This window comes from Panthera uncia (genome assembly GCF_023721935.1).
Source record: "Panthera uncia isolate 11264 chromosome A1 unlocalized genomic scaffold, Puncia_PCG_1.0 HiC_scaffold_17, whole genome shotgun sequence".
Classification (NCBI taxonomy): Eukaryota; Metazoa; Chordata; class Mammalia; order Carnivora; family Felidae; genus Panthera; species Panthera uncia.
Window position 1 is genome coordinate 70,437,812 of NW_026057577.1, and position 24,761 is coordinate 70,462,572.

Genomic DNA, 24,761 nt, shown 5'->3' on the forward strand with positions numbered 1-24,761 from the left:
ATGGACAGACAGCCCAGCAGCCAGAGGAGAACGGACAGGGCGGGACTTTCAGAGAGAATGGGTAAAGAAAAGGAGGTGAGAGGATAACTAATCAGAAGCCTGCTTCACATCTGCCCGGAAACTTGTTGGTGGCAACCACCTGAGTTCCACAGATAATGACCTCTCTTGCAGTCTCTCACACACAGATCCTACTTTGCCAATGCTTGAGATTATTGAAGAACATTTGCTTCTTGATCCCACAGAGACTTAGTGTCCATTCAGTCTCATGGGTTTCTCTTTCTCTGTCTGTCTTCCTTTCCTCTCCATTTCCCTTCCCCTTTCCCTTCCTCTCTTTCCATATAAAAATCTGTGCATACTTGATATATGCACCTTGATGAATTTGAAGATAAGTATACACCTGTTAAGCCATTACCACAATCTATGCCATAACCTTATCCATCACTTCCAGAAGTTTCCTCCTTACCGTCTTTAATGTACGTATGTGTGTGAGTGTGTGTGTGCAATAAGAACAATTAACATAGGATCTACTCTCTTAGCAAATCTTTACACATATAGAACAGTACTGTTAACTCTATGAACTATGCGGTACAGTAGATCTCTAGGACTTATTCACCTCATAACTAAACTTTGTCTTTTTTGACCAACACCTCAACATTTCTTCCTCCCCCAGCCTCTGGCAACCACCAAACTACTCTTTGCTTCTGAGTTTGGCTATTTTTTTTTTTAACGTTTTATTTAGTTAGTTATTTTTGAGAGACAGAGAGAGATAGAGCCTGAGCGGGGGAGGGGCAGAGAGAGAGGGAGACACAGAATCCAAAGCAGGCTCCAGGCTCTGAGCTGTCAGCACAGAGACTGACACGCAGCTTGAACCTGTGAACCACGAGATCATGACCTGAGCCGAAGTTGGATGCCCAACCGACTGAGCCACCCAGGTGCCACTGGCTATTTTAAATTCCTCACTTACCTAAGTGGGTTCATAGTCTTCTAATATATACTGCATTTCATAAGAAGACCCAGTGCTTAAGAATCATTTTGTGAATTCTCTCTCTCTCTCTCTCATTCTCTCTCCGTTTGCCCCTCTCTCCCTCTCTCTCTCCCTCTCATTCTCAAATAAAAAAAAATAAGAATTGTTTTGTGTGTGTGTTTTTTCTAACTCTAAAGTAAAATAGAGAGCTATTTAAAGAGTAGAGAATTAGGTAAGATTTTATGAAAATATGTATTTTGGATTAGGTTTGTTATCACATAAGATGTACATATATCATTTCTGAACCAGCTGCTTCACTTGAAAGCCCAGTTTCCAACTGTTCAATACTCTCACTATTAGAAATTGCTTACATTGTGACATCTGCTAAATAAAACCAATGATAGTAAATAAAATGAGTAAAATCAACTATACTGCTATCATCTTATGAATAATATATCTTTCCATTATATTATGAAAAGGCCATTGTGCCTACGTTATCCAAACCCACAGTCATGAGGGATTAGAGTTTTATTTAAATGCTTTAGGAATAACCTGTCAGTTGGGGCGCCTGGGTGGCTCAGTCGGTTGAGCGTCCGACTTCTGCTCAGGTCATGATCTCATGGTTTGTGAGTTCGGGCCCCACGTCGGGCTCTGTGCTGACAGCTCGGGGCCTGCAGCCTGCTTTGAATTCTGTGTCTCCCTCTCTTTCTCTGCCCCTCCCCTGCTCATACTCTGCCTCTCTCTGTCTCTCAAAAATAAATAAATGTTTAAAAAAAAATTTTTTTAAAAGAATAACTTGTCAGCTCTGGTGAACAGCACAGATTCCTCTATATCACTCCAGCAGGTAGGTATTTTGCCTGGTAGTAAAGAATACATGGTGCTGGCAGGGTTGAGGTTGCCAAAGTTCTCCATGTCTGTTTCAGCACAAATTTTACCATAACTTTAAAGTGTTTCTTGTTATAGAAACTCTGTAGTGCACGTCCTGTGCACTTAGAAATACTTTTCCTACTGTTAAGGTGATATGATGCAGTCATGTTGGAAATGTATTTATGTTCATTCATGTCAGATTCCCATAACAGTCTTGTTCCACAAATATACAGGTGCAGGGTGGCTGGTTGGCTGCCTGGCTGAGAAAGAGAAGGTGTGTGACAGAGGGCCCTGATGCATAGCATCCTAACATGTTAGAGAAGGAAGGGACGCAGAGATTATAGGGCCCTAGCCCAATTTTTGCCAATGAGGAAATTCAGTTAATAATATTATTTACAAATGCTATTTATATTCTAAACACTTTCTTTAATCAAATCACCCAGCAAAGCAGAGCCTGTTAAAAAATATATTACTACTACTAATAATAATTATTATTATTGTAGAATTATAGAATTATAGAATTATAGAATGGTTGCTATAGGGAAGAAACAAAGAAAAGAAATGGGTATTCTGGGGATTCCCAGGTGGCTCAGTTGGTTAAGTGTCCGACTCTAGAATTCAGCTCGAGTCATGATCTCACGGGTTGGTGAGTTCAAGCCTCACATCAGGCTCTGCACTAACAGTGTGGAGCCTGCTTGGGATTCTCTCTCTCTCCCTCTCTCTACCCCTCCCACTGTCTCTCTCTCTTTCCTTCTCTCTCTCTCTCTCTCTCAAATTAAATAAATAAATAAACTTAAAAAAAAGAAATGGGTATTCTGTAAGGGAAGAATAAGCATTTTGACAACTGGGAGATATCCATCACTTTGTGAATTTGGGAGTGGGCAGGCTTCACTCCCAGGAACAGAAACAACCATGGGACAACCTTTGCATTGTTTTGTGGAGACAGGCAATGAACAGTCAAGGAAGCCTTGCAGCTGAGGTTATTTGGTCCCACTTGGGCGAGGATTTTCACTCAGGGATATGGACATTAATCCCCTCTGTGGACCCACCCACAGTGTTTGTTCCACACCCTTCAGCCTTCAGCCAGGCTGCCTTGTCTTTACCACATTCCAGGCAGGATGGTCATGATGAAGGATGGCTTTACTGCTGCTTCTTGAACAGAAGTGTGTGAATGAGAATCCCCAACTTAGGTTCTCAAGGCAATAACTACCTTCCTAGCAAGATTCTTTAAAAAATGAGAAGATTTTTTAGAAAGAATGTCTTCTAGCATATAATGTTGCCAAATAATTAACATATATGAAAACCAGCCTATCAATGAGGGGTTTTAATAGATCTGAATATGTTGTTTGGCACTCCAAACCTGAATACTGCAATAATAATCTTTATTTCATGACATCTAATGAATTTCCTTTTTCCTTGACGTACTATGACAACATAGTAACTTTATAACTACTTTTTATCTTTCGGGGCTCATGTATGGTAAAGAACAAATCACTCAGCCTACATCACAACGTATTGTAAGGAACAAAGTGATCCTATTTTCCAGGCTGGACACTGCCTCTGACTTGCCAAATGTTACTGGGCAAATATCTCATTTCTCTGAACCTTAAATTTCTAAAGTATAAAATGAGAGGTTAGGCTACATTATCTCTAATGCCTTCTGTAGTTTAAAGACTCTGATGCACTTTGGAGCCAATTCTATAAACATTTTATAAAATTATCGCTGTGATTACTATTTTCATTATTTCAAGTTGAAATCTGAATCCTAGTTGTAGGGATCATACTCAAACATTTCAATTTGGCAGTGTTCAGCTAGCCTTTAGCGGTTTATCTGGATGGGCACACATGATGGTTAAGATGTCTAAGGAAGTACACAAAGAATTCTGTGGTTGACTTTGATAAGACAAAATGCTTTCTGCAGGGTGCTATTCGGATGAACACACCAGGACACTCAGCCAAACTCATGTGAACTATCCAAACCCCTTGATTCTGCAAACTGGGTTGCAGATCTTTCGAGAACAGGCTTTCTTACAAGATTGCTGGCACTTTCTCTTCCAATCCCAGCCAGAAAAACAGTAAGAACAGCCTTTCTCATATCATTTTGGCATTTCTGGTCTTGGCCCAGGCTGGAAAATTGAAGTGTAAAAGCACTTAACTGAACATTTCAGAAGGTAAAGAAATGTTCAATTCAAGTTTAGCTCTCAAATGGACAAGTGGTTCTTCTTTTATTCACCTCATCAGAACCCTAGATGGCAAAGAAATACCATGATTTTCTCTCTGCTTTTAAAGGTATCTACTCTAAGTTCCATGTTAGAAGCAAATAAAGCCCTTTTATGTGCCTCTGTGAAGGGCTATTGCTTATGTGTTAGAATGTTGATTGGTACTCTCAATTCAATTATGTCTATATCAAGCTTTGAGTGAATAAATTTTTGAAGAGTTTTCATTAGAAAAAAAATGACTAATGTTTTCAAATAAAGTATATACAGCTTACTAAGGTTAACTTAAGGATGAATATACATACACAACTTATGAATAATATACACTTGCTTTGAAGTATTCCTTGTCACTGCCATATTAGCAGAGCCCTTGGTCAGATTGGTGCCATTTCTGCCTTGATTCTAATTTTTGTTTTCCTCTATTCTCATTCTGTTCTCTGCCACACACATGAGCAACCCTCACAAGCTCAACTCCAGTAATGGCCCACACCATGCAGTGACAGGCTAGGAATTTCATTTTGCAGAGATCATATGCTAATTTTGGTCATTTTTGTCTCCAATACTAAAATTCCTCCAATCACTACCTTCAGCCTATATCCATGAGCTGATCCTACATCTGATTATTACTTTTGCTATTTATTAATTTTTAAGTTAATATGACTCTGCTATGTCAACTAGAAAACACTTGCTTCAAAATTTCTAAGACAGGAGGAAAGTCCCTGACTTTGGGATAGGCAATAATTTCTCCAGTGAACACAAAAATCAATAATCGTAAAAGAAAAAAGTGAATAAACTAGACTTCATCAAAATACAAAATCTTCAAAAGACACCATTGAGAAAATGAGAAGGCAAGCCACAAGACTGGGAGAAAAAACATTTACAAAACAAATATCTGACAAAGTACTTGTATCCAGAGTATGCAAATAATTCTTACAGCTAATAATAAGACAGATAACCCAATTAAAGACAGACAAAAAATTTGGATAGACGCTTCACAAAATGATACATATGAGTGGCCAAAAAGCATGTGAAAATGTCTTCCACATCTTTAGTCATCAGGGAAATGCAAATTAAAACCACAGTGAAAAACTACTACATTCCCACCAGAATGGCTAAAATTTTAAAAACCAACAATACCAAGTGCTGGTGCAATGTGGAGGAACTGGAACTCTTATATATTGCTGATGGGAATGCAAAGTGGTATCTCTTTGGAAAATAGTCTGACAGTTTCTCACAAGGTTAAACATGTACCTACAACCCAGCAATGGCACTCTTAGGTAGTTAGCCGGGAGGGATGAAAGCATATGCCTGTGCAAACAATTGTACTTGATTGTTCATGGCTGCTTTACTAATGATGGCCAAAAAAACTGGAAGAAAAAATTCAAATGTCCTTCAATAAATAAGTGTATGAGCCAATTGTGGTATATTTGTACAACGAAACACTACCCAGTAATAAAATAAATAAATAAATAGAAAGGAATAAACTATTGATATATAGATTTCATGAATGAATCTCGAAAACACCTTGCTGATTAAGAGAAGCCAGAACAAAGATAACAAACAAAGAGACAAACAAACAAAACTAGATAATGTAAAATTTCATTCATATGAAATTCCAGAGGAGAGAAAACTCACCTATAGGAATAGAAAAAAAAAAAAATCAGACTTTCCTAAAGCAGGAACGGTAGGGAAGGGGGATAGGGAGGAGGCAAGAAGAGGGGGAGACAGGAGTGTGCAGCAGGGAGCCTAACTGACTTTTGGAAACTTGGGGAGTGATGGAAAAGCTCTATATCTTGATTTTGGTCATGGCTTATAGGTGTATATATTTATCAAAACTCAACAAACTCTACACATAAAATGCATGCATTTATACTATGTCAATTATGCTTCAGTAAAGTTGATTTAAAAGAGCACTGTGAACAAACCCAAAAGCCTAACCACAACTAAGTTTCAAAAGGTTTTATGGATCTCCCCACTTCCCACAGGAATAGAAAAACTTCCAATATGTGTGGTACAGAAAATATTTTCTTCCTGTTACTTAAAAGGCCTTTACCACATGATTGTTTCCTATTAGATATCTCTCTCAGATACTGCATGAGCTAAAGTTTAAAACTATACGTTCTTCCTTGCTGCAGTTACGTGTGAATTACATATGTTATGAGGTATAGTTACTTAAACAACCTAATAGCTTTGATCCTTAATTTCCTCATCCGTAAAATGGGAACAGATCATCTCAGAACACTTTGTGGCACCAGTTCTTTCCTGCTGGCTGTTCTCCCTTGGAGGAGGCCCATAGGCAGTAGCCACAGCACCCAGCCGGAATGGCACTATCCCACTTCCGTGAGGAGTGACAGTGATGTATGGCCACATGGTTCAACCAGTAAGCACAGAAGATCCGCAGCCTCAAGGCCTGGCAAGCCAAGGCATACCACACCACCATCTGAACCCTCTAGCCCATTAATAGTTGCCCCACAATGAGGTATCACACCAAAGTGCGAGGAGCTGGCAGGGGCTTCAGCCTGGAAGAGCTATGAGTGGCTGCCATTCACAAGAAGGTGCCACCGACCATTGGGATAACAGCAGTGGATCCAAGAAGGTGGAAAAAGCCCATGCAGTCCCTGCAAGCCAATGGGCAGTGGCCCATCCTCTCTCCCAGAAAACCACTGGCCTCCAAGAAGGCAGACAGCTCAGCTGAGCTCAAATTGGCGACCTAGCTGACAGGACCACTCATGCCCATTCAGAATGTCTATAAGAAGGAGAAAGCCAGAGTCATAGAGAGGAGGAGAACTGCAAGGGGTTTGCCAGCCTTCGCAACGCCCACGCCAATCCCCAGCCCTTTAGCATCTGGGCAAAAGGGGCCAAGAAAATTGCAGAACAGGATGTTCACAAGTACAGCTTGTGATAAAAGAAAAAAAAAAGTGGTAATAATAATATTTAACTTGTATGATCAATATCCTTTGAACACTATGCTAAGCACAAAGAAGTTTATTAACGAATTTAATAATTGTCATGATAGTGGCGTCTGGGTGGCTCAGTCAGTTAAGAGTCTGACTTCGGCTCAGGTCACGATCTCACAGCTTGTGGGTTCGAGCCCCACAGCTTGTGGGTTCAGCCTCGAGCTGACAACTCAGAGCCTGGAGCCTGCTTTGGATTCCGTGTCTCCCTCTCTCTCTCTCTCTGCCCCTCCCCCGCTCACACTCTGCCTCTCTCTCTCTCTCTCTCTCTCAAAAAATAAGCATTAAAAAAAATAATAATAATAGTCATGATTGATACTTATACTACTAAATTTCAAGAACCCAAACTGCTTCCTCAAGGGCTTCCTTCTGAGCAATGATCACATTAAAAAGGCAAGTAAAGCCCAATAACGTGTAGTTTATATGTATGCTGACCTCAGTCATTCTCAGAAGCCTGCATAACAGGTCTGCAGTTCTCAACATGTATCTCAACATATATTCCCAGTCATATCGTTTTACACAGACTGCAAATTATTTTCTTTGCGATCTCATCATTTATTGCTTCACAAACTTTTCTCCAGATTTCTTCCAAAATAAAGCCAGCTAGACCATTGTTTTCCACATTTTATTTGGAGTTGTGATAGAAATACACATAACATAAAATTTGCCATCTGTATTAGTTTTCTGGGGCTGCCATAACAAATACCACAGACTGGATGGCTTAAATAACAGAAATTTTCATTTATCACAATTGTGGAGGTTAGGAAGTCCAAGATTAAGGTGTCAGTAGATTTGATTTCTCCTGAGGCCTCTCTTCTTTGCTTGCATATGGCCACTTTCTGTTTCCTCACATGGTTTCTGTTCTATATGCACACATCTCTGGAATGTCTCTGTGTCCAAATTTCTTCTTCTAAGGATACGAATCAGGATGGATTGGGCCTACCCTAAGGGTTTTGTTTTAACTTAATCACCTCTTTAAAGGCCCTATCTCCAAATATGGTCACATTCTGAGATACTGGGAAACTAGGGTTCAACACATTAGGTTGGGGGGCAAGGGGACACAATTCAGCCCATAATACCATTTTAACCATTACTGACTGCAGACTTCAGTAGAGTTAAGTCAATTCACAGTGTTGTGCAACCCATCTCCAGAATGCTTTTCATCTTTGAAGCCTAAAATTTTATATCCATCATACAAAAACTCCTCATTCCCCCCTTTTCTCAGTCCCTGGCAACTACCATTCTACTTTCTGTCTGTGTGAATTTGACTATTCTAGGTACTTCATTTAAGTAGAAACATATAGTATTGTCTTTTGACAACTGGATAATTTCACTCAGCGTAATGTCCTCCAGGTTCATCCATGTTGTAGCTTGTGTCAGAATCTCTTCCTTTTTATGGCTGAATAATATTCCATTCTATGTATATATCACATTTTATTTACTCCTTTACTAGTCAGTGGTCACCTGGGTTGTTTCCACCTCAGCTATTGTGAATAATACCACATTAATATGGGTGGACCGCTATCTCTTTAAGATCCTGCTTTCAATTCCTTTGGGTATATACCTAGAAGTGGAATATCTGGATCGTATGGAAATTCTATCTTTAAGTTTTTGAGGACCCACCATATGTTTTCCATAATGGTGGCACCATTTTACATTCCCGCCAATAGAGCACAGGCACCACCAATTTTTCCAATTCCTTCCTAATCATTCTTCTTTTCTGTTTGCTTGGTTTTTGTCTTGGGTTTTCTTTTTTGCAGTAATTATCCTAATGGATGCTTGATTTGCAGTCCCCCTAATAACTAATGATGTTGAGCACCTTTTCATGTGCTTGTTGGCCATTTGCATATCTTCTTTGGAGAAATGCTTCTTTGAGTCCTTTGCCCTTTCTGAATCAGGCTAAATATTCTGTTTTGTTTTGTTTTAATTTTATTTATTTTGAGATACATTGTGAGTGGGGGGAGAGGCAGAGAGAGAGAGAGAATCCAAGCAGGCTCTGCACCATCAGCATAGAGCCCAGTGCACGGTTCCACCCCATGAACCGTGAAATCATGACCTGAGCTGAAATCAAGAGTCAGATGTTTAACGAACTGAGCCACCCAGGTGCACCTAAATATTCTTTTTACTGTGACCAACAGTAAGAAATAAATGTCAGCCAGTGTGAATTTAGGTGTGTGAGCACACAAGTGCAGACACACACACACCCTTGCTGCATTAGATTCATCCTAATATTTTCTATGCTGTTTCTCTTTTAAAATGCTGGTCACCATCCACTAAACTGTTTTTACAACTTACTAATGGATTGCAACCTAAAACTTGAAAAACAGCTAGACTCTACATTTCTCCACCTCTAAATAGTTCTTTCTTTTGCATGTAGTGTGCTGAATATCTTCTCTCTGTCCTGCATGTGTATCCTTCACTCTTCTCCAACCAATTGTGTTCCCTACGGGGCTGACCTTCGTGAACCACAACAGTGGACTCCTGTGACCTCCGACTTCCTGTTGGATTTGGCCAATAGAAGTACCTCTAGGAGAACAGGAGGAAAGAAATTTGGAGCATATATTACCCTGGCTCCCCGCCCCCCTCCCCCCGGCCCCCGCCACTCCTCATAGTTAGCCTGTCTGGGTTTAAATAACTGTTACTTATTTCTGTTGTCTTTAGGCCTCATGAAGATGACAAACCCCATTGTGAATAGCTCCCAATCCATCACTACCCCTTTTGGGTCCCCAAACCTGGTCCATACCTTCATAAATAATCTCTTTCTTAAATTCTCCTCAAATTCTCCTGTTGAAGTGTGCCGTTCCTTTCTTGCCAGGGCCCTCACTGCTTAAATATAGTTGTTCATATACTATCCTCTCTGCTTTTCTTTACACTTGAAATTTTTAAAAATAAAAAAGTAAAAAGAGAGGTTAGTTACAAGGAACCATTCCAAAGTAGAGATGGTCCTTGACTTACTATGGTTCAGCTTATGAATTTTCGACTTCATGTGGTGTAAAATCAATACTCATTCAGTAGAAACTGTACTTTGAATTTTGATCTTTTCCCAGGCCAGTGGTATTTAGTATGATTCCCTCCCGTGATACTGGGCAACAGCAGTGAGCCACACCTTCTGGTCAGCCCCATGATCACAAGAGTTAACAACTTACACTCTTGCAACCATTTTGTACCCATACAGCCATTCTGGTTTTCACTTTCAGTACAGTGTTAAATAAATTACGCGAAATATTCAATAATTTTTTTTTATATAAAATAGGCTTTGTGTTAGATTATTTTGCCCGACTGTAGGCTAATGAAGTATTCTGAGTACATTCAAGGGAAGCAAGGCTAAGCTGTGATGTTCAGTAGATTACCGTTCAGCAGGTTAGATGTATTAAATGCATTTTCGACACTATATTTTCAACTTATGATTGGTTTCTTGGGCCATGACCGCATTGTAAGTTGAGGAAGATCTGCAACTAGGAGTGATGCAGGTACAGTTGGTCCTTCAGCAAGATCTTGACTCTGCTTTGGTCACTTGGCTTGCTTCCAACCTGTGCTCACAAAATTTCAGACATCTTGCTGTTTTTTCTGCTTTGTGTTTCTCCACTAAGTCTCACTACCTGCTCATTTTCCCCAAATTTACTGGCCACTGACTTCTACTAACCAATTTTCTTGCATTTCCCCCTTCCATAAAATAGAGGCCCTTCTGACTATGAGGGTCTATGCAACCAGAGATATTAAAGGTGATTAACGAAGGGAATATGAATTATACCTTAAAATGCCTCCTCTTTTTCCCCTCCACTCATGGTAAAAAATTTCTCTTGGTATTATCTCTTTCATTGAAAAAAAATTTTTGTTCGTTTCCATACAAAACTAGTGTTACTTGTTTCTAGACTTGTTCTTCCTGACGTAGAGCAGGACAGAAAAAAAATAGTAATTAAATATGTCATTTTCAAGTACATTTTTATCTTACGGGTATAAAGTAGATCCATAAGAGAAATGATCTTGCATCCACCACCTTCCGGACTTAAAATTCAGTAAGAGGACCGATGCCCGCAGAAGTAACAGCGGCAAGCACAGGAAGACAAATGAAAACAGAAATAGTGATAGAATGACAGAGCTCGGACACTGGTCTTGAAAAAAGCAAGGAAGAACAAGAAGAGGTATCTGATTTTTATTGGAGAGGTTTTTCCTGGTTCCTCCTATCCAACTCCTTTCCCCTTATTGAGCCCAGGGTCTTTATAGTGCTCTCACATTTTTAAAAGAGCACTATCTTTTTCTCTTTCATTTTGCTTGTCTATTAAGACCTTTAGAGGGGTGGAAACCCTTGATGGTACTAGTCACACAGCAATAACCTCATGTAGACTTTGATATTAGTAGGGAAGTGATTTATAATTGTCTCCGTACTCGTTTTTGTTGTTTACAGGAGATAAATCCAACTAGCTGTACATCTCTTTAGTTTAACATGACATCCCAGTTAAATATAAAAACTTCCTTAAAATACACTGCCATGATAGAACATGCAAAATACAGGTGTTGAATCTCCTCTTTTTCCCGAAATCTTAGTTCTTGAAAAGCAAAGATTTTCTATGTGGAAATTGAGTTGCCTATTGAGCACTTATTATCAGTCAGACACAGTTTTAGAGCCTTGGAGAAGCAATGGTGAGCAAACTAAAACTCTGACCTCGAGAAATGTATAACCAGTCAGGGGAGAGAGGTAAACGGAGAAGCAGATACCATACAGTGTGTGGTACCTGCCACCATAAGGGTATGCAAGGTTCTGTGGAAAAACGAAAATTGTATCTAATCAGACAAAGTGGCCCAGACAAGGATTCTTAGAATAATGTTATCTATTCAGATGAGAAGATATAGACCACTGATATTTAGTGACTGTTTTCTAGAGCCCAGGCGTGGTTCTAACTTATACTCGTTTAATCTTCGTAATAACCCCAACAAGCAGATACTGCTACCAACATCACCATTATCATCACCATCAAAGCCCAGGAAATGGAGAGCCAGGATTCCAATTCAGGCAGTATCATTTCAGAGCCCGTGCTCTTAACTAACAACACAAAATAGCCTTCCAGGAGATAAGGGAATAACATGAGCAAAGACCCAGAGGGTAAGAAAGCATGTTCCATTTGAGGAGTTGAAATTAGAAATTCCATAAGGCTCAACAAAGAGTACAAACATAATAAGAGGAGGAGAGAGGGGACTGGAGATGCAGTCAGGGGTCAAATCATGAACGGCCATTAAGGAGACCGGACTTAACCTGAAGGCATTGGGGAGCCATTAAAGAGTTTCAACAGAGAAATGTTAAGGCCAGACTCACATTTCAGAAAATCACTCTAAGGGTGGTTTGAAAAATGGATTGAAGGGAATCAAGACCTGAGGCAGGAAGATCCATTAGGACATTTTTGCACAAGTCCATGAGAAAGGTAACAGCAGCCTAAATAAGGAGTGATGGGGCTGGGGGAGCAGGCAGAATGGAGACATGTTGGAGAGAGAGAACAGACAAAAACTGGTGGTTAATTGACTGCGGGCACTGAGAGGGAAGGCAAAATTGGGATGAGTATGCTCTAGCCAGAGGATGGGTGACAGTGCCATCTGAGGTGAGGGAACACAAACCCAGCGAGTGGAGCTCCTGAGTTCTGGTAGCGGCACACCGACTCTAAGTGGCTGTCAGAGCACCAGGCAGGACGGTCCAATAGATCTTCACATCCAACCACCAAGAGTGAGAGCTGAACTAGAATTGCTCATGTGATGAGAATTCCTGGTCTGCATATTAACCACGATTATGGGTGAACAGACCCAAGGACACAGATGTCATGAGAGGTGAAGAGGACCTAAAGCGGAAAAGAGATAGCATCATCATGTAAGGGCCATCGAGAGACGGGGAACTCAGAAATGAAGCTGAGAAGCCACTGCCAGAAAGGCAGTGGAAAAGTCACAGAACATACAGTCCCAGAAGCCCAGGGAAGAGAGCTCAGAACAAAGATCGGTGAGACTGTTTTGTGGGAACCATCACAAACATCCTTCTGTTCCAGTAAATAAATAAATAAATAAATAAATAAATTCCTCATGCTCAGAATTTGATAGACTTAAAACATTCTATTATTATAGGAATTATATTGGCAGGACAACTCAAGAGAATGTTTGGCTCTAGGGAGATACTTCTGTCTCCTTAGTGTGTGATCCCTGTAGCCTTTGTTGCCACTGACATTCATTAACTTAAAAAATCATTAATCAGTCCTAGACTTTCTATTTTCCTGGTCCCGTCTAATATCAACAACAGGAGAGAAATGATCTGTTGCATATTTCAAATAGGTTGATCATAATGTTATCTATAGGAAACTGAAGAAAAAATATCAATGATGTTTCATATAGATTTTAGACTTTTCCATTCTATTATCAATGTTACTGTAGCTGTTTCAGTCCCAAAGGATGACTGATTAGGTTTAGTTATACAAATCGAATCTTTGATGCCTTCAAATCTCTTTTGAAATAGAAGTACTGTAGTAGCTGGGTAGGGAACAATCTGGTTGACAATTCTGCCATTAAGTTACTGAACACTAAGACATTTTGTTGAGGTGTATTCTATACTAAAAATAGAAGTATCAAACTGCATCAATTATACACACCCGTTCTCAACTGCCATTGAATAACCCTGATGGCTGTTTCCTGGAGAAGAAAGAGAGATGATAAATACCTCTTCTTTCCGTTACTGGAAATACTTTTCATTATTTGAAAAGAGGAGTCAATACTTGTATTTTGTAAATTACGGAGAATAAAAATCATCTTAGGTAAAGTTTGTTGAGAGAGTTCAGTATAAACTTATTAATTTGTCAAAATATGTTGAGAACTTGGAAACAGGTTGTGAGAGAAGCATTTTCAATAGTTTATGGTGATTTGCTGGGCATCCCAAGCAGCCCTACGAGAGTTAGGGTAGAATGTAGGAAAACAGGAAAGCTGGAAGGCGAGAAGATGTGACTGGCCTCTCTTCTCTTCTTCTTTCGTTTACATCCTAGTTCATTTTTTTCCAGTTCCAGGTATGTATTTTGGGTGACTCACATGCATCCTTTTTAATAATATATAATTTGTTGTGATGAACAAGAAATTTAATTCTAAACAGCAAAGTGAGGAATAGCTGAGACAGATTGGATGCTGCAACCCAGAGAAATGACAGGTTTTCTATGAAACAGGCAAATTGCATGTAATAAGGGAGAAATTCTGTAGGAAGATGGAATATTATTTGGTCATGCTAGAAGGACCAATTGTGTTTGCTATAAATTTAAATCTCTTAGCTGAGTTTTTAATTTGTGAAGCTTTCTGTAATAAAACCACAACATGTTTTTCCTTTAGTCCTCCACTTCCTGATCTCCCTTCATTCTGACTTTTCTCTTTCAAACTTATGCCTTCTTTTAGCCCTAATCTTCCTGTGACAGCAGCTTGTAAATTTCAAGCTCTTTCCATTCACATTTGCCACCCACCCTGCCATCAACACCTCACTCACTGATCCTTGGGTTTCCAGATCTGACCTGGCATAACCTTGAGGCAGGCTTCCATGATTGACAGCAGTTGCATTTATAGTATTCTTTCTCGGAGACAGGAAAAGACCAGAAGATTTGCAGTGGCAACTGCCAAGGAATTTTATGTAAAGGATTGTGGGTTATAGAAGCTTTTCTGACTTGTACAGAAACCAAAATTCAGGTCATTCCTAATACAGATAAGCCACACAGCATTCTGTGACCTTTCTGAGTTTTACTTATTTATTTATTTATTTAGGTTTTGTTGTTTTCCTGCCTCTTCCAATCTGACTGGTATTGTCTGGTGTGGTGAGTGGTAAGAAAACGGTTGTGGAGGTAGGGGGCAGTCTTAATTCCATTCTCTGACTTCTCCCCTCCACCCAAACTTGCTGTTGCCTCTTCTGCCCTTCTCCTCTCCATCTTTCCCAATCCTTCTTCTGTCCTAGTTTCCTTTTACCATCTCTGTCCAATACTGAAAGGTAGGGGGTAAGCTCAGAACAAGAAGATGTGATTAGACTGAGTGGGGACACTATTCCGGGTCCTGCACACATAAACATATACACACCTTAACTTGCAAAGCTTAAATCACAGTTTCATGGAGGAAAAAAAAAAAAGTTACCTCTTTGTGGCATTTCAACCAGAACAAAAGTCACTGAAATACAACCTTTTCAAACTCAATTTGTTATCATTAACATTACCAGCCATATCAATAATGTTGAAATATGACTAAACATTACAATGGATCCCAAGTGTTTTCAAATACCCTGCTGACAGAATACTGCCGGCCCTGTTGGTATTGCAAAGGACAGAGCCTACATCTGGGTAGATACAAATATTTTAGGTTATTCTCTTTGAAAATAAACATTTGACCAAAAGCTCTAATTCTGATTGCGTATATGCCTTAAACTCTCTAATACTGACATAAATTTTTAGACTGCTATTTGACTAGACTCCCAGAGTTCCTTTTTCTTCTTTTTTTTTTCTCCCCCTTTGGGTTACAAGGGCTCTTTTCGAGTCTACAAAAGATGTCCTTGTCTGTATAAAATCAGGAATACCAAGGGTCTTTCATCCTTCGACTGAAAGAATGGCTCCTGTTCAGTGATTAATGGAACTCTGAATTAGGAACTAGGGTCTCCAAGGGGTGCTGTTTTGTATTAACAAGGAAAAACGCGAAAGTGGAAGGTAAAACTGTATTTTCTCAGCACCGAAATGTATTTCCCCTTTGTCCTTATTATAATCAAGAAAAAGATAATTATTTCATTTTTGCATATGTTTTAAGATTTTGCCCTTAACTTGTAAATGCTGTCCTTCGGGTAATCGTCATTTCACTTACTAAGTAAACAAGAAAAAGAAAACAGAGACACCTGTCAGGCAAGAGGACAAATATCATGGGAGGGGCGTGCAAAATTGAGAACTCTTAAGGCATTTTTCACAATACTCTTCTGGCTTAAATCACTCTTGCTACTCCTGGACAATAGTTCCTTGAAAACCAGGATAGCTTGGATTCCTAAGCTGGGTATACTGTTTACTCTGAACCTTTTTTGCATTTCTAAATTTCACCTCTCATCACAAAACCACTAGGGCATGACATTCTATTATTCTATTTCTGGAATAGTGAACAAGTATTCCATTTCTGATTAAGTCACATGATTTTATTTTTTTAATTTTTTAGTGTTTATTTATTTTTGAAAGGGAGAGAGACAGAGCATAAGTGAGGGAGTGGCAGAGAGAGAGAGACACAGAATCGTAAGCAGGCTCAAGGCTCTGAGGTGTCAGCACAGAGACTGATGAGGGGCTCAAACTCAAGAACCATGAGATCATGACTCAAGCTGAAGTCGGAGGCATAACCGACTGAGCCACCCAGGTGCCCCTGGATCACCTGATTTTAACCGAAGTCTTTTGGGAGGGGTGTAAAATCAGCTCACTTGATTTCAAAATTCTGTCCCATTTTCTTTTTTTCCTTTTCAGCATCAGATTAGAATCCTCCATTTTGTCCCTCTCATTGGCAAAGCACAAATGTGGCAGGGGACTGTGTGGTTGCCAGGGTGACCCCAAGGACCAGTTATAGCACATATGATTCTACAAATGGAAGTTCCTCAGTCAGACTCAATGGCAGGAAAGAAAATTTGCAAACTTGCCCAGGGCCAAGCTGGTGTAAAGTTACAAATAAATGTTCAGAATTAACCACCTCCTGTTACTCCTAAGGTACAAAAATAACTCCATGAAAAGAATTTTTATTTTTCTATAATCTTGTTTAGTAATTTTTCTCTTTTCCTTAAAACACACACACACACACACACACACATTTATAGTTATAGGAGAAAGAACATTCTTTGCTTTGAGGGGCATTCATAACAGATTTGATTAATATATGCAGTAGACTATGTACATGCTTAATTGCAAGAGGGTTCAAAAGTTTCCATTTTTAATTATCAAAGGATGAGAATCAGCAACAAGTTAGCCTGAAGCTCTAGAGTTGTCCCTTCACATCAGTGGGCCCAAGACTGACTTGCAGGATCTTCTGTTAATATTTTGACTCTATGACTTTAAGTTTCTACGGATACCATATTTTTTAAGCTGCCGTCAGGACAGTCACTGGCTGGAAACACAAGAGCGAAAGAGGGGAGATGATCACCTTACACTGGGCAATCTGGTTCTCATGTTTCCTTTGAAGAACTACATTCTGCTTTTGGCTTTTTCTGGAATTTTGCGCAGGTTTGTTCTGATTCTATACCTCCCTAAAGCAGAAGTTTAAAAAAAAATGTATTTATCAATTAGGGTATATTAGGTTTTTTTCACTTTATATATTTGACAAGTGGCGTTTCAACATAAACTAAATGACTCTTTCAATATCATTTAGATTAATTTCAGTGATACTTAGGTAAGTAATTCTTCTGCTTGAGAAAAACTTGATAACAGCCTAATCAAATCATTGCATATTTTCAAGCTCAACAAAAGTTTACTGAACATGTCAAGATTTTACAAAATCTATATGTTCAATTGCTATCTGGAGTGGTAAGCATTTTTTATTAAATATAAATTGATTATTAAACATTTTTTTCAAGGTGTTGAGAGTCATTATTTCCTTTTTGACAGCTTTGCTTAAGATTAAAGAGATACTTCAATTTACCAAGTACTGTCAGGTGTAATAATCTGCTTGGTAAATATATATATGTCAAGGTCAACTTGATAATCTTCATTCACTATCACAACCATAAAAATTTATGAAGACAGTTGAGGGTGTTTAGAGAAAGATTACTGTCTGAAACTCCCCAGTCATAATATCTGAATTCAAAAATAGTTTATTCCAAGACCCATAGCAACTTCAAGAAGTCCAGTGTTCTGGTGTGATATCAAGGATTTTCTCGTTGACATTCTGTCACATTCTATTTGGAAAAAACTAAAACAAGAAAATGGCATTAAAAGTAGAATGAAAATAATTTGACAGATGTTTCTTGTTTCAGTTTGGACAGTTGGCATTAGAGATAAACATTCATAATCTTTCTCTTCTTGTTTGACAAGTCCTAAGATATGTTGCTTCACACACCAAATTCTGGTGCTTACGAATTTTCAGAAGTATGACCAGATCTTTCCGTTCACCCTCAGACTACAAACACATTTGTCCATTCTGTCCACTTCATAGGCAAAGTATTGATACATATCAGATTTACTGCCACAGGTTTATCCCCATTTAATCTCAGTCCCATCATTGTCTTCTCTGCAGTATACTTCCCCACCGACTGTACCATCTATCTACACCTAAGTAACTTGCTCAATAAAAACTACTACCACTTCCCCTCCAGGTGACTGGTTAGGGTGGAAACACGTTTAGTATGAAGTATTTAGTTTAGTGTGGAAATTTCTCCCTAAAATGTCCAGATCCTGAAACCACCCACACCAATAGGATGAATGACTCACAATATAAGTGCCTGTCAAACTTCTCTTCCAGAATTACTCCAAGATTTCAATGTTATACTTATCTTTTAATAAATATCTGTATTGTAATAAATTGAAATTATCTTCGAGTTGCTAGGTTCATTTGGTTGTATTCCTCATCCCAGTTGATCACACTTTAATGTTCCTTCTGAATACGTCTGATTTTTTTTGTTTTTTTTTAATTTTTTTAATGTTTATTTATTTTTGAGACAGAGAGAGATAAAGCATGAACGGGGGAGGGTCAGAGAGAGGGAGACACAGAATCTGAAACAGGCTCCAGGCTCTGAGCTGTCAGCACAGAGCCCGACGCGGGGCTGGAACTCACGGACCGCGAGATCATGACCTGGGCGGAAGTCGGCCGCTTAACTGTATGTCTGATGTTTTTAAATCCATATCTAGACAGTAACCCCTGAAGAGCTTCTTTCTGATGCCGCCTAACACCTTCCATGTTCATTAGGGCTACACAGTATAAAGAAAGAATGGACACAGGACCGTACTTCCAGGGTTTAGCTATTTTCAGAATCAATGACAATTATATCTCAAAGGGTTTTCCAGGAGGAAGCACTAATAAATGAAAAATTAAGTCCTTGGAGAACCTAAGAATGGTATGTACATATTTATCAACATAAAATATAATTATTTTGCATACATCTCAATCATCTGGCCTCTAAAATTCATTTCCAAAAATAATTATTAGTGGTTCTGTAAGAATAATGGCCATTCTCTTAAGAATCCATTATTCAGACCTATTGATTTGGAATTCTTACAGTTTTTAAAAATTATTTCCTTATTCACCCATGGGAAGTGGCTATTCTTGTAATGTCTCCTGTACTTCCTAGGTGACTAAAGTCTATTTTTTATTTTTCTTACTAGAGACACAATTTTTTAAAGGAGTTATTCTGTTTATTGTATCTCCTTCATTTATAAGTAGATTAATTTCTCTCTATGGTATCTTTTTAAAATTGATACATTGACATTGTATGAATCTATCTTTTCTCTCTATCCTTGTTTCTGGAAGCCACTCTTATTTTTTCCATGCTTTTACCTGTAGGTCTTAGACATATATATATTTAAAATATTATCCTTTACAATTCTAGTATATTTTTCCTTTGGACATAGGTACATAAGCTTTCTTTTATGAGAACAGACTGAATGCTTTGTTTTTATAGTATGAAAAGGGAGTCCCATAGATGGGCTTTAAGAGGTTCCAGAAGCCCTTTGAAACTTTACACAAAACCTGTACATGTTCATTTGCAGAAAGAAAAAAATCCACTTCAGAAATTCTCAGAGGATTTAGGGAGATGAAAGAATAATAAACTTCTGGTGTAGACAGTCCACAGTCCACAAGGACTCCATGTACACCAGCCCACACAGCTCTACCAGCCTTGAACCTTCTGCTCTCTCCAGGTGGTGGCTACATTTCCCTCAACTAAGAACTGAGGAAAGACTGACCCAGAAAGACCCTCACTCATACACATGTTGAGGCTTAACTGATTACTAGTTCCTAATATAGGAATATATAGGAATAATTAGTATATCAATTTACCCAGCTCCTCAGGAATGTGGGCTTCTCATGAACAACGACCAGTCCCACTTCTGTAGCCAGGGCAAAGGGAGATCGTTTTTGGCATTCTAAATTAGAACTCAAGTGTTTTCTTATTCTAAAAATCACATAGAAAATGTTATATGGAGTCGTTTTTATGCTGTGAGTGGCCTAAGAATCTACCCTTAGTTATTTCCAAGGAAAACACACCACAAGTTCCAACCTGATTTCCACTTAGGTCCTGCCTATGTAGGTCATTCCAAGAAAAAGCAAGGAAACATTTTATTTTGTTGCTTTTAGCTTTTCCTCTTAAAGATCATCATTCAGTTACTCCAGCTGTATAACTCTAAGCCAAATCTTACTTCTGCTTTCCAGACTCATATTCAACTCTACAGTCTTTCTCTGTCTGGATACTCCCAGGCTTCCCTCCTAACACTGCATGCCTGCCTAGCCCCATTCCACAATAATAAGCACTCTCTCACTCGTATTTGTTTCTATCTCTTGCATTGTGTCTGGTCTGAACTGGAATTCTACAAATGTGTGCTAATGCAAACAAATACAACTGATTTTAAAACGTTTTTTTTTTTTAATTTGGCCATTCTTTATTATTTTTTTTAGTATATTTACTTATTTTGAGTGTGTGGGCTGGGGAGGGGTAGAGAGAGAGAAAGAGAGAATCCTAAGCAGGCTCTGCACTATTAGCAGAGAGCTGGATGCGGGGTTCAGTCCCATGAACCATGAGATCATGACCTGAGCTGAAATCAAGAGCCAGATGCTTAACTGACTGAGCCACCCAGGTGCCCCAGGTATTATTTTCAAATATGTAACCTGAATTGTTAATAAAGTAAGACATGCAAATACAGTCTTGGGGCACCCTGTTTGGTTTCTTATTCTGTTAATGCATTTTAATATTTCTGAACACAATTTTTACTAAATCCATACATAATGAGAAAAACTATGAATATGAGCATAAATCTCTTAGCTTGAGTCTACTTGATTTACTAGAATGTTAAAGGTGGACCATTTCTATTGTAGTTTCTGGTCTGGATCACACATATTCCCGGTTTCCAGAGTGAAGTGTTCAACTACTTTTACATGTAAGCAGTATGCATTTTGACATGCAAAAAAAGAGATCATTGGCTAAAGCCATTTTGTGACATTTAGCCCATCCATTGAGGGTATAATAAGTTTGAGATTTAAGAGGCCACTAAAGGAGCACCTGGGTGGCTCGGTTGGTTAAACGTCTGACTCTTGATTTCAGCTCAGGTCATGATCTCATGGTTGGGAGATTGAGCCCCAAATACAATCTGACAATGCACAACCTGCTTGGGATTCTCTCTCCCTCTCTCTCTCTCTTTCTCTGTCCCTCTGCCCCTTCCCCACTCTCTCTAAAACAAACAAAAATAATGATAATAACTCTTAAAAAAACGAGGTCATTAAAGAAAATGTCTTTAGAGAAACATGTTGGAAACTATGGTATTTCCTTCCCACTACCTTAGGGAAGAAGGAAAAAAGCTGCTTTCCTCTGACCTCAAGTCACGTGGGAGGAAATTGCTGTTTCTCCCCTGGAGACCCAATAAATTGGTCATTGTGTCACAAAGGAAAAAAAAATCCTACAAGGAAGAAATTGGCTGAAATGGCTGATGGGAGGCAAGAAAGAAAGCCTTATTGGAAGTAAATTGGGATAACAAACATGGGGGTAGAGCCAAGAATGTGTAAGAGTTTTGCACAAATCAGATGTTGACCATGAATGAGAAAACCAGACTGGAACCATTTTAAGTTTTGTCCAAGAGGACTGCTTGAAAAGGTGACCTGAGGAAAGAGCCTAAATGTCCATCAACTGATGAATGGATAAAGAAATTGTGGTTTATATACACAATGGAATACTACATGGCAATGAGAAAGAATGAAATATGGCCTTTTGTAACAACGTGGATGGAACTGGAGAGTGTGATGCTAAGTGAAATAAGCCATACAGAGAAAGACAGATACCATATGGTTTCACTCTTATGTGGATCCTGAGAAACTTAACAGAAACCCATGGGGGAGGGGAAGGAAAAAAAAAAAAAGAGGTTAGAGTGGGAGAGAGCCAAAGCATAAGAGACTGTTAAAAACTGAGAACAAACTGAGGGTTGATGGGGGGTGGGAGGGAAGGGAGGGTGGGTGATGGGTATCGAGGAGGGCACCTTTTGGGATGAGCACTGGGTGTTGTATGGAAACCAATTTGACAATAAATTTCATATATTAAAAAAAATAAAAAATAAATAAATAAATAAATAAATAAAAAATGTTAAAAAAAAAAAAAAAAAAAAGGTGACCTGACTCTCCAAGGGATGAAAACGATGAACTACTACATGCCCTGAAACTGAGGGAAAAATTAAAAATAGGCAGCTGGAAGACAGAAGACTCACTGTCTATGTCACAGGAAGTTTACCCAGGTATGGCTGATGGATGAATTACAAAGAGACCCATCAAAGTGCCCCTTCAAGAAAAAAATCAGCTTCAAACAACCACTGAGACCAGACAGAGAACCCCAATATCAGGGATTTCCTGAAAATTCCCTCCCTTCCATCCCCCTCATAACCCTGGAGGTACAAGGCAACCTAATGGGATGAGTAGGGAGAGAAGAAATGAAATATAAGATAATAGAGTTGTTCTGCATACCTGGCTGCCACTGCAGACCTTCAACCAGAACAGGTTCAAGCTGAGGGAGGGAAAAAGACTTAATTTCATATGAAGTATCAAGTTTTGCTATTACATGGACCTTGAAAAGAGAGTTAGTTTTATGACTAAAGGGACTAGAAGGCTTTTGATTTTCTGGGAGGAAATGGGAAAGTTATGGATCTAACACATATTTCATCCCAAGAGCAGAGAAGATCTACCCAGAGCAAGTTTGGCTGAGCAAAGGGAGAGGGGAGCACTTTTCAGTTTCACCATACGTCCTATGAACAACTGCTATTTCCACAAATACTACCTTTATAATCCAAAAGTACTCTTTGAAGTTGAAAATGGATATATCAGTAATTTGGTAATGTCAAGATGCTTGAAATGTTGCCCCTGGAAAGTGGTGTTTCATTCTCATGACCCAAGGTTGAACTTCTAAACTCTCTATTTTGCAGTTACAGAGGTAATTGATGATAAGATCTTCATATTCGTCCCCCAAAAAATAATTTCTTGACTTTAAAAAGTATTTTTGCAGGGTGCCTGGTTGGTTCTGTTGGTTGAACAACTGACTCTGGATTTCAGCTCAGGTCATGATCCCAGGGTCATGGGATTGAGCCCTGTGTCGAGCTCCATGCTAAGCATGGAGCCCGCCTAAGATTCTCTCTCTCTCTCTCTCTCTCTCTCTCTCTCTCTCTCTCTTCCTGCCCCACTTCCCTACTTGCACTCTCTCTCACTCTAAAATAACAGAAAAAAAGTATTTTTGCAACAATATAAATAAATACCCCCTAAAAAACTTTTGCACTAAAACATTTTAACATTGACTATTATTGAAAAGGTCTCATTTGCATTTATTTATTATTTAATAGACTGCATTCAATTTGCCAGTGAGCACAGGAACAAAACGATATTCTAAATTATTTTCCATAAGCAAATCTCTAATTCAGTTTGATAAAAGAGATTCTCAACATGTTATAGATGAACGATTAGGAAGCATTTTACGTGATAATGATTGTTGGTCTAGAAATCATTATTATCTAACACATGCTGAAACTATAAAGAACCCCATCATTCAAAAATGGCATGTAAGAAGGCTACTTTGCTCATACCATAACTAAACTTAGTCTCACCATCCACCTGGTTGATCATATCCTCTTAAAGCTGACAGCCAGATATAAAATATGAGAAAAATTCCAAAATCATCCTAAAATGCATAAGGTGAACACAGAGGGTCCTTCCTTTTACAACAGTATTTCCACATAACGTTCCTGGTATCAAATAGGTCAACATGACAGAAACCAGGAAGACAAAAAAGAAGAATATCTTGATTTGGTCAGTTGGTAGATTGCCTTTCTAATCATTCTACACTAATCTTTTGCTATTCCTGAGTTTCCTATACTCTGACACCTCTGTGTGTTGGTCTTGATGGGGACTTTGTTTTTGTTGATCTATGGGCCTGCACAAGTTCTTCCATTTCTTTAAGGCCGAGAAGATTTAAACTTCTACAGACAAGATGAAGAATATATGCCTAGTTAAGAATCCAATCATCAGAAATGAGTGGAAAACGGGTTAGGTGGGACTAGGCCTGCACAGTTATCACTAAGTCCATGGGGAGGGACAGGACTGTCCCAATAGCTGTTTGCCTTCTCATTTGGTTACTCTTCTTAGGCTCCTGCCACAGGTCAGCCTCTTGGCCAGTGTTGCTCAAAGACCTTACTTCAGTACAACCATCTGCCAGCTCCATTCCTTCCAGGTTTATGCCAACACAATGCCACTCAGAAACTTTGGCCTTACTCTGAAATTTCCCTTGCTCCCAGTGAAACATCTAAAGGCTTCTTAACTTTGACATGATTTGGGTTCTTCCTTTAGGCTCTGTAACCAGCTCTTCTACAGGAACAATCTGCCCTCCATTTTTACATTTATTCCTAACCCTCATGGGTTGGAAAATCAGACTGATGTGTATCCGTAAATTCGTCACTTGCACAAACATGCATCCACACACTCTTTTAACAGGTGTACTAATAACAAAAATTAATTTAAGCACCATCCCAAATCCTGCCTTCTCCCTCCAACCACCGTCCTCCAGCCCTGGCCTCTGCTCACTCTCTTGCTTTC

At 39.0% G+C, this 24,761-nt stretch overlaps 1 pseudogene; it reads left to right on the plus strand.

The window, feature by feature from the left end:
- On the plus strand, positions 1-24,486 carry LOC125935244 (60S ribosomal protein L13-like; annotated as a pseudogene).
- Positions 24,487-24,761: the final 275 nt, after the last annotated feature.